The 5452-nt window shown below is 40.4% G+C and overlaps 1 protein-coding gene across 1 annotated transcript in view; it reads right to left on the minus strand.

Annotated features, from left to right (window-relative positions):
- Window positions 1–5452, minus strand: part of CSPP1 (centrosome and spindle pole associated protein 1) — a 76727-nt gene that overhangs the window by 71178 nt on the left and 97 nt on the right. The gene's annotated exons all lie outside the window — the stretch shown is intronic.

Consider the following 5452-nt stretch of genomic DNA (forward strand, 5'->3'; position numbering starts at 1 on the left):
CAAAATGAGCTTGATAACAACTTGTTTTAAGTACTTGGAAGAAAGAAATTGCTGAACTGTATTTGATCATATCAATGATTAATGGCTTGACTGTAGATCTTTCTTTTTTTTTGCCGAGGCATAGGGACAACCAACATTGGGGAGCCTCTTGTAAGCTAAGCAGAATTCATATTTATTTTGGAGTTAAGCACTATTATGCTGAACTTTGAAATGACCTAATAAAATGGAAGGCAAAAAAATCCTTCAGGGCACATTTTGATTAACTACATTCACATTTTTCAGTCATATTAACAAAGAAAGTGGTTCAGTTTTGGTCCCTATTCTTTCATCATTCATAATGGAGACAAATGAATTGTTAATTTTATTATAAAATTGTCAGGGGTCTAGGAAAATGTCTCTCTGTGTTTTTAAATACTGGTTAAGGTTGGTGAGAGTTGTAATCCAAAACATCTGAATGATACCAAGCTGGAAAGGCTCTTGTGGAATACCCTTCAAAGACCTGCACCCACAGAAATGCACTTTGCACCTTCTGTGCTCTTCCCATTTTTTATTTTTTATTTTGTGTGTGTGTGGACGCACGCGTGCACAGCCACTAATAACCTTACATTCAGTAATGTAGTGGAGTAGGAACATCAGCAAGACATCTCCAGTACCTTTTCATAAGAGGAGTGATGACATATTCTGCTAACAAAGTATTTGTCAGTGGTGTGAGCTTGGATGGTGAGTCTAGCACGTTTTGGTTAGATAGGCTAGACTCAATGACTGACCCAAGCTCTGCAAACTTCATGACTGATCACGGATATAAACACAAATCTTCACAGTCTTAGTCCAGCATCATAGTCCAACATCCATGAAATACCAATAAAATGGGTGTTGTGCTATGTATTGCTCCTTTTTTGGAAATATTAGTAGAGCTTACTGTATTTTTTATTCTCTTAGGAGCCATGGATATGGACCGCTTTAGGGTGTGACTATGGGGTTTGACATGAGAGCTCCTGTACTTCAAATTGTAACATGTCATAGCCAATGTCCAGTAGTATGCACATCATATACAGTATAGGCATTAGCAGGGAAGCCCTAGTAATCGAGGCAGTTTCATATGAATAAAGATGAGCTAATTTGGGACATGTACTATGTAAAATAATGTATGAGAATACAGTTTTGGAATCATAATGAAGAGGAAGTGCATGAACCCTTTGAGAGGAAATTAAATTGTTTTAGAAACCTTCATTTTTACTGAAGTCTACATTCAACTCCTATGTAATTCATCTATCATTTCCTGTGTAAATTTCTCTGTTTATTTTAGACTCAGTTACCTTAGCACTTATGTATAACAGCAATGGCACTACTATTAAAAAGGAAATTAATATATGCGTTGCATGCAGTCTTTTGTGATTATAACCATCTGCATTTTCCCCAGTTGTTGAAAGTAAGTCATTCATTTGATGTATCACTTGAATTTGGATTTAAACAAATACATTTAAACTAATGCAGTTTTACTGCTTGTTGTGAAAGAAAGGTGTTTGCTGGATGCTAGTGTTTTGCTGTGTTCAGTAAGAACAGGAATGGGAGGGGAATGTTTACAATGTGGTGCCTTCTTGAAAACTTACTGTGTCCACTATGAATTATCCTAACAAATGTTGATTTTCAATAGATATTAAGAGCTAAATACTTTATTTATTAAAAGTAATGTGTGTTTACATTGAATTGTGACATTTATCTCTTTTGGTGTATGTGCCCATTTCACTGCCTTAACTGGTTCTGATTTAAAAGAGAGGTAGAGCTGGGTATCATCTGCATATTGATGAACACCCAACCCAAACCCCCTGATGATCTCTCCCAGCAGCTTCATGTAGATTTTAGAAAGCATGGGGGAGAGGACGGAACCCTGAGGCACCCCACAAGTGAGAGCCCAGGGGTCTGAACTCTCATCCCCCCCCCCACTTTTTGGACACGGCCCAGGAGAAAGGAGCGGAACCACTGTATAACAGTGCCCCCAGCTCCCAGCCCCTCAAGACGGTCCAGAAGGATGTTATGGTTGATGGTATCAAAGGCCACTGAGAGATCCAGTAGAACTAGGAAACAGCTCTCACCTTTGTCCCTAGCCTGCCGGAGATCATCGACCAGTATGACCAAGGCAGTTTCAGTCCCGTGGTGAGGCCTGAATCCCAACTGGAAGGGATCCAAATGGGCCGCATCCTCCCCAATAGAACAATATTTAACACACCCAATAGAACTTTAAAGTGTTTAATTTTTGTTAGATTGTGCCTTTTTGGCAGCAAACCAGATTATAGTGGCATGAATTTTATAAGCAAAAGCAATTATTATCACAAAGGTTGTATGGATAGTGGGGCTGATTTGAAGCTGATCTGATCTTAGTGTTTATTGCCTGCATTGTCTGCACTAAGTTGGGCCAAGTTATAGAGAAGTATCGGTAGCTTTGGGTCCTTTTCACATACATTGTTGGGAAAGCCTGGTTGTAGTACAGCCTCCTACAGTGCTAGTCTAGATTTTGCAATCCTGCAGCAGCCACTCAACTCAGCAACCATGCAAAACTGATTGGAGTAGCAGGCAGTCAGGGCACCATTAGTGGCTAGTGTTGGATAGGTTCCAATCCATCCTAAGCACTGAACTTCCTGGATAACCTTGGGCAAACTTTCAGCCAGAAAGGGTGGGAGATCCTATGCCTGGAAAGAAGAGCATCGAACCCATCTTCCAGGGCCATTTGTGTGTGATGAACTGATCTCTGCAGCTCCTGTGAGCATAAAAATCCATGCACAGAGGTAGCAAAGCAATTCTGCCTTGGCTTTATCTCTCTGTCCTCACAATGCAACAGTAATTGCATGACCAGGTGCCTCACAAGGGCTAGAAGTAGCATTGTCAAAGGCATCTGCTGTCAGAAGTGGCTCAAGGTCTGAGAACGCGCTGGTAACGTGACCTCTGGGTGTGTCCTCTGAAACCTACCTGGCAGCAGTAAGCAAGAGCATTCCGAGCAGCACTGGGTGACTGAGAATAGCCACTATTTTAATTTCCCACAATGTCCCCAGATGATGCTATGTCAGGGGCATTGTGGGAAATTAATAAAGCAGCTCAGGTAGAGCCATCCAGGGCTGCTCAGATAAACAGTCTCTCTTCCTCTCCTCTCTCTCTCCATACCTACATACATACTGCAGGCCCCTTAAAAGTCGTGGACTTCAGCAGCTGCCCCAGAATGTCAAGTGCTGACACTGGGTCTGTCTGATATAGTTGTACCATGACAGTGCACTAACTAACTAACCATATACATAAAATTTACTTTATGGAGTTCCTCAAAGACAAAGTCTTTTTGTATTCTGACACTCTGAAAACACACAGACAATATTACAATGTTCTATGCCAGTAGATTAGAATCTTATTTCAAATCTTGATGAACAAATATTTTCTCTTAAACCTCACATAATGTATTTTTAACTGAATTAGTAACAGAGACAGCTTTAGACACCTGCAAAAACTACAGCTACAAACAAGTCAAAGGTCTGAGGGCAAGGTAAGGTTAAAATTAAGTTTAATAATATAAAAGCCCTTTTTTAAGGGGATATATTTCCCAGAACAAGAACCTTTAGGGCACAGTCAGTTTTGATTGCAAATTGAAATACAGGAATAAGTTTATATTGTAATATTTTCTGTCATTTGATAAGTAGGCAAATTAACTTCCAAACCTGGAAGATTTAAAAGTTTTATAGATCCTGCCAAATGCTAGGAAGAAATGGAAATGTTGAAGCTCATCTTGGATAACTCAAAAACTCATTAGGCAACATATGCTCTTATAACAGCACAGAACCGAGGCCAGTGACAATTAAGCATATTTATGTTTCATTAACTTAAATGGGATTTCTTTATGCAACAACTGTTTTTAGGATTGGGTCCACTATAATTATATGTCCTGAAAGCTGAATAGATTTGTTCCGTGGGCTAGAGGGTCCCCAACCATCTTAGCCCTTTTCGTTTCATTTTGTAGCATGTTTCACAAAGTAATACACAATTGTTACTTATTTGTTGCAGAAGATCAAGATTTCGTCCTCCATATTACTTTTTCTGAGCATTCAAATTTTAATGTATCGTCACTGTGAAAATGCCATTACAAATTTATTATGGCTTAATAAACTTGAGATGATTCCATTGTTAGGGTCACTAGCTATCCATTTCCAGCTGCAGCAGTGCCATACTAGCTTATGGACTTTAAAAAATAACTCCCTTGTAGACTCCTTCACCACTGGAAATAACTGCATGGTTTCCCCAAATGTTTAAAAAACGGGAAACCCCTGGTGCAACCTGTCATCCCATCCCAAGTAATCGCTTCCATTACATTGGAACTGGCTATTGTGTTCCTGGTGTATTGTCACTACCTTTATGATGTCATGTATAGCATTAAAGGGGGGGTGCATAAAAAATAATGTCACTCCTCTGCCCATGATGAATCCTGATTACACAAAGGCATTTTACTCTAGAAAAGCCTTTTTTTCCTTGTCCACCTTAATACTGCAGTTGCTAAGGTGGCCTGGGAATTTTATATACGGTACTGTCCTAGCAACTGCAATACATTAACATTATACCATTTTCCTCTGATCAGCCAAATGGATGGGTTAAGAAAGAAGCAGTAGCAGCAACTGAAGAATTCCATTTTTTACTTAGGTGGTGGTATAGCCTTGTATGGAGTGTGCCATTTCACAATGCAGTTGGAGGTGTCCGGTTAAAAAAACAATGCGCAGATACAGCATGGGGACGGCTAGAACTCTTCCTTCCTTCAAATTAAGAGTTCCTGCCCTCAATCTTAAGTGGAGCAGCTGAAGCAAAAGTTTACCTGCGAAGTTCATAACAGGTGTCCTCAGTGGCCAACGAGATGCTAAGGAGAAAGAAGCCCACCTCAGACTCATTGAAATGAATGGCACTTCCAAGCAAACATGCACAGGAATGCACTTCACATCTCTCCCAAAAGGGAGTGCTCAGCTTTGGCTGGCTAAACCAATCATCTCGACAACAGATGAAACATTAGCTGAGGAAAGTAATCTAGAAGGTCCACGAGAAGAACGGCGGGTTTATTATCATTCTTCAGTAATAGTACTGCGCGGAAAAGCAGCTCCAAACCCCGAGGTTTGGGACGGGGCAGATTCAAAATGATCCCCAAAACCGTAAAAAAGAAAGTCTACCTCCTGGAAGTATATTATTATTTTTCCCTATTGACGACGTCGTCGTCTGAACAATTTAGAATTGCATTAAAAATGTGTGTTCTGTAGCACACTTTATTATATATTCTCTGTATCTTTAACAAAGTGGGGAGTGGGGGGGGGAGGATTCGGCCGTTAAACGATACGTCTCACACATAAAAAATGGAATCGAGTCCCTTTGTGAGGTAGCCGCGCGAACTCAGCTGCGCGCGCCGTTTCGAATGTCAGCGGCATTCAACTCGCCGGCA

Source organism: Podarcis pityusensis (genome assembly GCF_964106645.2).
Source record: "Podarcis pityusensis genome assembly, chromosome: 7".
NCBI lineage: Eukaryota > Metazoa > Chordata > Lepidosauria > Squamata > Lacertidae > Podarcis > Podarcis pityusensis.